This window comes from Rhineura floridana, chromosome 8 (assembly GCF_030035675.1).
Source record: "Rhineura floridana isolate rRhiFlo1 chromosome 8, rRhiFlo1.hap2, whole genome shotgun sequence".
NCBI classification, from domain to species: Eukaryota; Metazoa; Chordata; class Lepidosauria; order Squamata; family Rhineuridae; genus Rhineura; species Rhineura floridana.
The window spans coordinates 65972799-65984974 of NC_084487.1; the positions used below are offsets into that span (position 1 = coordinate 65972799).

Sequence of the window (12176 nt, forward strand, 5' to 3'; positions counted from 1 at the left end):
TTTGAGTCCAACGATATCTGGAGGGTCACAAGGCTCCCACCCCGATCTACAAGATTAATATGCTGATAAAAAATTGTGGTATTGGGAAGTAAAAGTGACTGTAGCTTCTTGCAAAAATAGATTTTTCTATCCTTGCATGGAGGAATAATTTCCAGGGGAACTAAGGGGCTTAAGCTGGATAAGCCTAGGAACACAGGAAGCTGCCTCATACTGAATCAGATCAACAGTCCATCCAGCTCAGTGTTGTCTGCACCAGGGGTTCCTAAACTGGTCTGTGAGGTTAATTCAGGTGGTCTGTGGATTTGTGGCTGAAGACAGAATGTGACACATCCAACACATTTATTTATTAGATTTTTTATTTTTTTATTTGATTTATTAGTTGCCCATCTGGCTGGTTGTCGAGCCACTCTGGGCGACATACAGAATAAAAACATACAAATACATTAAAACATTAAAATCTCAACAGTAGTAATAAACCTAACCCACCCCAAAAGCCTGTCTGAAGAGCCAGGTCTTCAAGGCCCAGCGGAAGCTCATCATAGCGGGGGCATGACGGAGATCGTTTGGGAGGGAATTCCACAGAGTGGGAGCCACAATAGAAAAAGCCCCCTCCCTAGTCCACACCAGTCTAGCTGTTTTAACTGGTGGGATAGAGAGGAGGCCTTTTGAGGCTGATCTTGTTGCGCGGCATCCTTGATGAAGCTGGAGGCGCTCTTTCAGATAAACAGCATTCACATTGCTGTTTTAATAGTATTTTTATTGCTTCTTTTATTTCTTTTGTACAAAATGTATTACAATTTGAATTCTATGGAATGTGGATTGTAAGAACATAAGAAATTAAGAAGAGCCTGCTGGATCAGGCCAGTGGCCCATCTAGTCCAGCATCCTGTTCTCACAGTGGCCAACCAGGTGCCTGGGGGAAGCCCGCAAGCAGGACCCGAGTGCAAGAACACTCTCCCCTCCTGAGGCTTCCGCCAACTGGTTTTCAGAAGCATGCTGCCTCTGACTAGGCTGGCAGAGCACAGCCATCATGGCTAGTAGCCATTGATAGCCCTGTCCTCCATGAATTTGTCTAATCTTCTTTTAAAGCCGTCCAAGCTGGTGGCCATTACTGCATCTTGTGGGAGCAAATTCCATAGTTTAACTATGCGCTGAGTAAAGAAGTACTTCCTTTTGTCTGTCCTGAATCTTCCAACATTCAGCTTCTTTGAATGTCCACGAGTTCTAGTATTATGAGAGAGGGAGAAGAACTTTTTTCTATCCACTTTCTCAATGCCATGCATAATTTTATACACTTCTATCATGTCTCCTCTGACCCGCCTTTTCTCTAAACTAAAAAGCCCCAAATGCTGCAACCTTTCCTCGTAAGGGAGTCGCTCCATCCCCTTGATCATTCTGGTTGCCCTCTTCTGAACCTTTTCCAACTCTATAATATCCTTTTTGAGATGAGGCGACCAGAACTGTACACAGTATTCCAAATGTGGCCGCACCATAGATTTATACAACGGCATTATGATATCGGCTGTTTTATTTTCAATACCTTTCCTAATTATCGCTAGCATGGAATTTGCCTTTTTCACAGCTGCCGCACACTGGGTCGACATTTTCATCGTGCTGTCCACTACAACCCCGAGGTCTCTCTCCTGGTCGGTCACCGCCAGTTCAGACCCCATGAGCGTATATGTGAAATTCATATTTTTTGCTCCAATATGCATAATTTTACACTTGTTTATATTGAATTGCATTTGCCATTTTTCTGCCCATTCACTCAGTTTGGAGAGGTCTTTTTGGAGCTCTTCGCAATCCCTCTTTGTTTTAACAACCCTGAACAATTTAGTGTCGTCATCAAACTTGGCCACTTCACTGCTCACTCCTAATTCTAGGTCATTAATGAACAAGTTGAAAAGTACAGGTCCCAATACCGATCCTTGAGGGACTCCACTTTCTACAGCCCTCCATTGGGAGAACTGTCCGTTTAGTCCTACTCTCTGCTTTCTGCTTCTTAACCAATTTCTTATCCACAAGAGGACCTCTCCTCTTATTCCATGACTGCTAAGCTTCCTCAGAAGCCTTTGGTGAGGTAATACAGTAAGATACAACAAAAAATAAAAAGAATAAAAATGCAATTAAAAATCATATAGCATTTAGCACATCACATTACAATTGCTACAAAAGGCAGAAAAATCATTAAGTGGTCTGCTAAGAATCTCAGCAATTCTCAAATGATCTGTGAGAGGAAAAAAGCTTGGGAAACACTGGTCTGCACTGACTAGTACTAGTTTTCTAGGGTTTCTGTCAGGGAATCTTTCCCAGCTCTACCAGGAGATGCTGGGGATTGATCATGGGACTTTCTGTATGCAAAGCAGATGCTCTGCCACTGAGCAACAAAACTTTGATTTGCAATTACAAAGCATGAATATAATTGCAGCCTGTTGCATGTGTGTGTTTCCTTTTTGTATTTGATTAACCTGAAACAATAATGCAAATAGAAGTTTAAAAGAAAGCATGCAATGAAAACAGTAATTTCAAATTTATCACATAAAAACAACAAAGGGTCTAGTGCGATGTTAAAAACTAACATGATTATTAGGGCATCCACTTCTTCATATGCATGAAGTGTTCCTAAAATGCAGGTATATATGCTCATTGGGAGGGGGGTATTGTAAACAGTGCGGTCAGACGGAAATGAAATGCAGAGAAGTACAGATGATGATAATTACATTATATTAACTATGGCCAGTCACCAAAAAAATTGTTGATAACATAGACATTTGGCATTGATAAACCAATTCAGATGCCTAGTGTGATGAACAAAATCCTTTGATAACTCTATTGAAGTAGTTATCAAGTAACATTTCCAAAGCAAGAAATAAAGATGTATAAATTTTGGCTGCTTTCCCTCCTTTATAGTTCTTCCTTGTATGTCAAAACACATCTCCTCAAACCATTTTTTCCAAGAGTCTTATCAGAGCCAAGGCAGGGAAGGAAATTGTTCAGGTGAAAATGCGATGTAGTTCTAAATCCAAAGCAATTTCTTGCACTGGAAAAAATGCAGTGGTTTGAAGAAGGGAGAAAAAATATTTTTTGTTAGCGAATGCAGCTGTCTTCTGTGGTCTTCTACTAGTATAAAAATCTGGCATTAATTTAAAAATGCTCTTAAAGGAATGCAAAAGCATGATAATAGTATCTCCAGTGTTTTCAAGCTGAGAGGAAGATGATTTAGGGGAAAAAATGAGTACAAGTCTTCACAAGCCTCTTCTCTTCAGTATCTCAAGGGAAACAATAAAAACAGCTAAGCTGAGCATTTTATTTTCTTGGGAGTATAAGCTGTAAACACTATTTTCGTTACCTGAAATCACCTAATATTTCCTTGACTGACTACATTGTCCTTTCACAGCTGTCATTCTGTAAGGTCAGGAGCCTACTCAAAAAAGGAGCACATGAAACTGTGGTGTACCAGGTCAAAACTGTTTGTCTATGTGGCGTAGTATAGTTTGCTCGAACTGACAGCATCTCTTCAGGGTTTCTGGCAGAGATCATTCATGTTACCTGTTCCTTTAAACTGGAGTGAACAATGGACCCTCCTCATGCAAAGTATGTGCTCTACCACTGAGTTATGTTCTCTTCATTAAGTAGCTGCATGGAGGAACAACAACATTATTTCCATTGTAGGAGTCAATCCTGTAGCATTTAGTTAATTAAGTTCAAGGTTTGTTTGTTGCATCAATGTGATAACTAGTAAGCTATGCTTTCGTGTTACAGGAAGCAAAGCAATCACAAGAGTGAGTACCAACCTCAAACATTTCACTCATAATTCTTTATTTTAGTATTTTTATACTTAAGGCTTATGGGTTCATCCAGGGAAAAATACCTACATGGTTACATTGCCTGTCATTTGTTTCTGTTGTTCTCAAACTTCTTGAATGTGACCCCTCCCCCCACAAACTAATTGAACTTTCCAAATCCTCCATCTTTTTAGAGGGTCAATGTGTGCAGAGTTTTATATGCAGTAATACAGTGATGGGAAAACTGTGGCCCTCCAGATGTTGTTGGACTACAGCTCACATCATCCCTGACAATTAGCTATGCCAGCTGAGACTTAATGGGAGTTGGAGTCCCAGCAACATTTATAGGGCTGCCGGTTCCCCATCCCTGCAATATAACATGTCCTGCCACTGTATGCAAGAATATGTGGATCAGGCTGTGAGAGCTTCCACCATCCCACTATGGATCCCAAGGGTCTTCAGAGCCCCAGGGATTCTCTTGCTTTCAGTAGAGAAAGCTTTTCACTCTGATGAGTTTAGAGCCCTTCTGAGTCCTGTTTATTTAAGCCAGCCTTTCCCAACTAGTGCACCAGATGTTGTTGGACCACAATTCCCATCTTTCCTGACCGTTGGCAATGCTGGCTGAGGCTGATGGGAGTTGTGGTCCAACAACATCTGGTGGCCCACTAGTTGGGAAAGGTTGATTTAAGCAGTCCCTCATTAATCTTTCTATCAGGTGTGCGACTACCCGCTCTCTTCCTTCCATTAACCCTTTCCTTCCTTGGCTTGACACTGGGATAGCTAGCCCTAGAAATGCTGCCTTTTCCTTCTTCCCACACTGTGTCCTAAGTTGCAGTGGTAAGCCTTGCCCATAACATAGCTTTTTACTCTTTCCTTCCCTGTCCTTGCTTTCTCCTTGCTTGGACCTCTAAAGGTGCTGCTTGCCACACCTTTATCCTCCAGCTGGTTGAGATATCTCTTGCTCTAGCAGGGGCATCCTATCCAGCCTCTTCTGTTCTGTTTGCCTCATCTTTGTAGCTGACTATTGGGCTGCCAATGTGAGTAGGGAATTGCTTCTCCAGCCACTCCTAATGGACAAATTGTTATTGGGGATTCTTTTAGCAAGAATTCTACCTGCTTTCGCTTATTCCTGTCGCCTACACTTTCTTGCTTGGCAAAAAGTCTATTGACCCTGAAAGAAAAGTAGCTCCAGCTATTGCTTGCAGAATTTCTACTCAGAATATTAGAAAAAGATTCACAGAGAGGACCCCAGCTTCTGTTTTCCCCCTCTCCCTGCCAACACTGGATAAATTCTGAAAGCAAGGCTGAAAAACTTGCAGTTATCCAGATGCTGCTGGATTGTAACTGGCCACTGGCTGACTGGGGTTGATGGGAGCAGAAATCCAGCCACATATGAAGAGCCACAGGTTCACCACTCCTGTTATAGTGTCAAGGTTAGGATATAACAATAACAGCATGGTTTGTGAAGCCAGGAACCAGTGTAAGGTTCATATTTTTGTTAGTAAACTTAAATAAGGCCACCGTTTTTATTCTGCATGTAATGGAAAAGTGTGACTAGGATTGAAGCACCAAAGGGTGGTGGTGGTAGTAAGGAGAAGCACCTGGGCCCAATGCTCATTCCTGGCTTCATAAACCATGGTTAATGAAGCTAAGTTTGTTACTTCTGAACTGGGCCCTTGATTTGGGATTTATTTGCAAGTCCCTTTCTCCTAGATGTCCCTAGTGGAGTTCCAACCCATAATTTGAAGATCTAGCATTAAGTGAATCTGGTATCTCTTGCCTGCTCCATGTTAATGAACTTCTTGAACGATATGGGCTCATTCATAAGACCACTATCTTGCAGGGGAGTGGTCATCTTTCATCACTCTAATCCCAGCTATGGGGGCATAGGGAGTCAGGGTACATACCAATATTATGTAGTGAGTCAGGGCTATGGAGTCGGAGTAGTGGAGTCAGAGTTGGGAGCAATTTTGGGTGGAGTCGGAGTCGGTAGAAATGTACCGACTCCGACTTTGACTCCTTCGTAAATGGCAAATGTATATTAACTAGTAATAACAAATTTACTGTAGTAAAATGGTAGCACAAGGCATTCCATCACCACCACGTGAATCCAGAGCTTGGAAAAGTTACTTTTCAAACTACAACTCCCACGAGTCCAATCCCTGGGGCTGATGGGAGTTGTAGTTTAAAAAAGTAACTTTTCCAAGCTCTGGATTCACGTGGTGGTGATGAAATGCCTTGTGCTACCATTTTACTACAGTAAATTTGTTATTACTAGTTAATATACATTTGCCATTTATGAAGGAGTTGGAGTCGGACAGTAGAAAAATAGAGGAGTCGGAGTTGAAGGTCTGGCGTACCGACTCCACAGCCCTGGTTAGAGTAAAAACAAACAAAAACTTCAGGAATGTCTTGCTGGTGGAAAAAAAATCAGTAAAGCAATTCAGAGCTTGTGTTGATACATTTCTGGTTCAATATTGTTTTGAAACAAATTGCTGTGCTCCAGACATGCTCTTGCAGAATTTGCTCCAGTTTCTGATATTCTACTGCCTTTTCTCATTTTCTGCATTGTGGCATCATATCTTGTGATGTAGTAAAAGCAACAAAAACTCATGGGGAACCTTAAAGACTAAGAAAATTATAATTGCATAAGATTTCATTGACCATAATCCACTGCATCAGATGCACAAAATGTGATCTTGAATTGACAAGCATATGGCGGTGGTGGTGGGGATGTTGAAGGAAATGCAATGCAAAAAGAACAGACAGAGCCAACTGTGGAAAACAAAGTAATTACAGTGACCAGTTAACAAGGCAGCATTGGTGATAACACAAATATCCTGGCATTGATCAGCTAATTTACACATTCAGTGTTAATTGTAGTCTTGATTCAAGCCACATGTGACAGAATTGAATTCCTGGATGTAGCAGCATGCTTGCCCCTTGAAAGGCAAAGGAAAAACTAATTCCTATTCCTTGCTAGGAAGGCTGCAGGTGTAGAAATGCACTGCTTACAAATGATAGTAAGCCTTCATTGAATATACATTGTTTTAATAGTGTTTATCTTCACTTGTATGCTTTTTAAAATACCTTTAAGTGAAGAATAATGGAAGTGCTTAGGAAAATTAGCCCTCTACAAATGTGAAAGCAAGAACTTTAATTTGTTATTTATTTATTAATATGCCTTGCTTACAATATTAGGCAGTTTACAAGACATTTAAAATACAAGAGCATTGAGAAGAGTTACAAGGGACTTCCAGGAAGGAATGCTTCGCTTGTGCCTGCCTCTGAGACGAGCTCTCGTCTCAGAGGAAGCTTTTTCAGTTTTAAAACCAGTCAAAAGGGTTTTTTTGACTGGTAAAAACTTTCTCCCAGGCAAGGGAGAAACGAAGAGATCATCCACAAGCTTCGTTGTGTTTGTTGGGGGACTTGAATTCATTAGGATTGCCTAAGAACGAAGAACCAGCCAGCAACGTCGGACGGAGCCAAGGAATTTCAAGCAAGCTCAAACTGATTAAGCGAGACGTTTTTCTTTTCTTCAAAGAAAAACAGATTTTAACAGGCAAGCATTCTTCTTTCTATCCTTATCATTTGGCTTAAATTGTTGCAGTAAAAGAGATTTGTTAAAAGAATCAGCAGTAAAGAATCCCTGGGTGAGTTATAACTTTTCTCTTTTATACACGGAATTAAGGCGGAAGGAAATCGAAATAGCTTATCTTTGTTTTTATTGCAAAAAGCTAGCCTGGAATTGAGAATTATAAAGATACAAACGGATGAGAGATAACTAATCTGAGGAGAAAAATTTTGATTTATATGAACTTTTGAGTATTATATGTCTGGGACTATTTTTTCTGGTCTACTTCATTTTGACGAATCTGCTTGTTCTTTATGCCACTAACTATTTGGATGCTGTGAACTAAATTTGTTTTGCATTCTTGGACACATAAGAGATAAGGCAGTTTGTGCTGTCTACATTATGATGTCATCAGGTTTGGAATATTAACTCCTTTGTTGCTGGAAAAAGAAATAAATTGCTCTTTGCTTGGGAATAGTGCTATATTGGAAATTGAAGGGTTTTTTTTCTTCTTCTTGGTTTTAAAAATGACAATTAAGAAAGTGGCTGAGACTCTGGAAGTAAATATGTTTCAGAAAATAATGGATGAGATTGAGATAACGAAACAAGAACTTAGACATGGCAAACAAGAGATGAAAATTGAATTTGGCAAAATGAAGCAGGAGCTGAAAGAAATGGGATTTTATGAGAGAGGAGGTTGATGAGATCAAACATATAACTAGACAAGCAATAGAAGAAGAAAGAAAAATTAAAGGGAAGATGCAAGTCCTGGAGATTGGAACAGATATATCAAATGTGGAACTGGAAAAAGATTTGGAGTTTATGGACCTTAGAGATAAAGGTTACTGTTTGGAATTCAGCGTTGTCCCTGAAGAAATTGATGAAGATATCAGAGATAAAGCTATCAATGTTTCAAAAAAATTTCTGGACTGGAATGATGTGATGGAACTTGAAATAGAGAAAAATTATAGAATTAATTACAGATATGTGACAATGGAAAAACTCTCAAGAGATGTGCTAGTGCATTTCGTAAAAAAGAGGAACAGAGATATGACTTTACAACAACATTTCAGTAACACGTTCAGAATTGATGGCAAGGAAATATTTGTGAGGAAGGAAATTCCCATCAGACTCTTATTATATGACTATGACTATGACAGCAAGATTATTATGGATGGAAGATGGAAGATGGAATTAACACTGATAATGGAAGAATGGCTATTGAAATTACTGGACCTAGCAGACTTGATGAGATGGATTAATCAACATGTTTATTTGGAGAAAAATCGATGGATATATTTCTCAAGGACTGGAAACCTCTCTTTGACTTTTTGCGGAAAGAATAAAGTGATGTTAATGAGATTTGATGATTAATTAAGATAACTACTGGAGGAAAGTGATTTTGTAATATATTAAGAGACAGGTTTGTTATATATTATAGACCTATAACTGATCTGCGACAAATCGGAAGTCAACATTTTATTTTATTGTATTAGTTATTAATTTGTTTTTGTTTTGTTTTGTTTCATTTTTTGAAACTTTGAATAAAAAAATTAATGGAAAAAAAAAAAAGAGAAGAGTTACAAGGACAAAGGGAGTTGTATATAATCTCTTCCTGCAGCCAAGAGCCTCTCTACAAGTTCTAGCTACCACTGTGCTATTGAATCTCTGGGCCACAGTAGGAAAGAACCCTGGCCTGGAACTGTTAGGCTTTCACAGGTATCCAGGCTGCTATTAACTCTCACAGCTTCTGGATCCTGGTGGTGGATACAAGAGGCACTGGGGCAGTAAAGGTGTTTAGAAGCTCCCCTGAATCTTCAGATGTTCCAACGTTTGCAGCTGGTGCAAAATGCGTCAGCGAGACTGCTCACTGGAGCAGGTTATTGCCAACATGCCACTGCGTTACTGAAAGAATTGCACTGGCTCCCTATTAGCTACCAGGCTAAGTTCAAGGTTCTAGTTTTAGTGTACAAAGCCTTATACAGCTTGGGACCAGGATACCTGAAAGACCGTCTTATCCCTTATATACCTAGTCGATCACTGTGCTCTGCAGGTGAGGGCCTTCTGCAGATACCATCTTATCAGGAGGTCTGTTCCGCACCACACAGGAAACGGACCTTTGGTGGCACCAGCCCTCTGGAATTCCCTCCCCTTAAATATTAGACAGGCACCATCTGTTATCATTTCAGTGCCTACTGAAGACCTTCCTCTTCAAACAAGACTTTTAAGTAGACGCCTTATCCCAGTCTGCATCTGTGTTGGAATTGATTTTTAATATATTTTTAAACCATCCTTTTTAAAATGTTTTTAAAGCTTTAAAAAAAATGTTTTTAAAGTAGTTTTGTTTTAATATCTTTTTAATGGTGGTTTTGTTTTAATATCTTTTAAAGTCTGTTTTTATGATGTTTTAAAGTGTTTTTAGTGCTTTTGTTTGCTGCCCTGGGCTCCTATTGGGAGAAAGAGTGGGATATAAATCTAATAAATAAACCTTTGAAGGTCTAATATTATGTTTTGATTTACTTTGAATGGCTAGGGGGGTGGAAGAGACTTTTCCTTGTGCTACTTCTTTTTTTAAAAAAAGAGCAATTTACTTGCTCCCCTGTTCTCAGTTCCCCTCTCTTTTATGTGTGCTTTGTGGAATATAAACTGGGGCTTTCTATATCTTTCTGCCTTTTTTATTACATAGCAACTAGAAAACAGCTGTGCTGTATCTTTTTCCTTCTTTTCACCTTGAGATCATGAATCATTTGAACTCAGTGTCTAGGGCAAAACTTTTTCTTACCTTCACTGAACAGGTTTTTCCAGCCTTGCTTTAAGTGGAACTGTTCTTACTTTTTCACCATGTTTTAGTGCTGTTTGTGAAGGTGAAATTAGCTGTGCCCCCATGTCGCCATATAACTTCTTTCTTTGGTGAACGATAATGATAACTTTTACTAACAGTTTAAAAATTCATCTAAAACCTTAGTAGTTTAATTATTAAGGGCCCAATAGAGAGGCCTGGAAGGCCACATTTGGCTCTAGGGCCTGATTGCCCCCCCCCATACTAAGGTGTAATTGGTATACAGATACTTTTTCTTTAAGCAGAGACCTTTATCCCACTCTGCATTTGTTTTTGAATGTTTTTTTTTTAAGATTTTAAAATATGTTTTTATTGTTTTAGCACTTCTTGCTTCCTGCTCTGGGTTTCTTTGGGGGATATAAATTTAATAAATAATGATAAATAATAAATGGGAATAAGGAGGAAGCAGTAAGAATGACAAATGAACAGTCTGATATATACACATTAGCATACCTAACACTTTCCTTTGGTGATGGAGACTATGAGAACTGGGATGTTAAGGGCATCACACACAGAAGGTGGATTTGGAGGGTGGTTTTAAAGGGAGGAAGATAGAGATGGTACCACATAGCTATTCTAGGAGGGAGCTGCAGACACTGGGGGGGAGGCAGAAGTGAGAAACTGACACATTAAGGAGAAATAAAGGTTATAAATAAAGTGCAGAGAGTCTGAGAAGATTGTTGAAGGTAAAGATGTGGAGTTTGTCATGGATGTGGAAGTGCATGAGAGGACAGTGGAGGGATTTGAAGAGAGCATTGTGTGGTGTGAACGACAGAAGAGGTGAATGATGCTGGCTCCAAGTTCTGGATACATAGGGTGTGATGAGCCAGCTGAACTACTTCAGGTGTAGAAGAAATAGCAGCAAGTAACTACTTTGATTGTTGATGCCATCCTCTTGATGAAAGATACTATATTTCTTAATGTTCATGGGCCAATATGTGCTCTGTTTCAATCTGAACTAAGTATAAACTCAGCTGAGTTTATCTATGTTGTTGGATTTGTATCATATCCTTTCTCCAAGGAACTAAGATCAATATTACAGCCTCCCAATAATAAAGCGACTTAAAGATAAACTGAGAGACAGTGGCTGCACTCACACTTTATGCTAAACTATGGTTTAGCATCGCATGCATCGGGGTAGAAGGAGATCAAGCCAGCCTCAGCCTAGACTTACTTCAGAAGCATTTACTTTCAGTTCCTTTTAAAGTCAGCTTGTTGTTGTATCCAAACCTTGGAAAGTGGTTTATCACTGAATATGGCAAGTTTCCAAAGCCAGTCAGCATTACATTTAATAAATGAGCAAGGATTTATACCCAAGCCTTCCAAGTTGCTTTTGCTACTGCCTATTTGAAAATTAATATTGCAGTTAATCATGCTGTGTTTATCGCCTGAGTATTCACAACAAAGCTAGAGCAAGCATGGCTTGGTGGATAGCATTGGAATCTGATTCCAAACTCTGGTTTCAGATACCAAGGAGAATTTGTGGTAGATTTTCCCATCTGCGTTATATAGGAACTTGCATGTTGTGTTGCTAGCAATTCTACATGAAGTTTGTAACACCTATCCATATGAGCCCCCTTTCCACAATACCCATGTGCTTATAATGATCATGACAATATATTCTGGATTGTTGTCCTTACAGTACAATCCTATGCATGTATAATTAGATTCAGATTCATTTTGACATTTAATCAAAAATGGAATCATAGGTTTGTACTACTGCGAGTAGGCCCAGTGAAATCAATAGTCTTAAATTAGTCAGTCCATTGACTGCAGTGGGTTTACTTTGAGTCTTAGTTGGCTATAACCATAAAGTTGAAAGAGAGCTATTCAATCACCTGCCAACGCAGGATATCCACTATCCCACAATGCAGGACATCCACTAACCCTACTGGGAGGAAGGGCGGGATATAAATAAAATAAATAAACATTTCAGCATCCCTTATAGGCTAGTTAGCCACTAGCAAATGAGAACCTA

At 39.5% G+C, this 12176-nt stretch overlaps 1 protein-coding gene across 1 annotated transcript in view; it reads left to right on the plus strand.

Moving 5' to 3' along the window:
• The window catches only part of PAWR (pro-apoptotic WT1 regulator), a 120061-nt gene that overhangs the window by 2201 nt on the left and 105684 nt on the right, over positions 1-12176 (plus strand). The window lies entirely within an intron of this gene.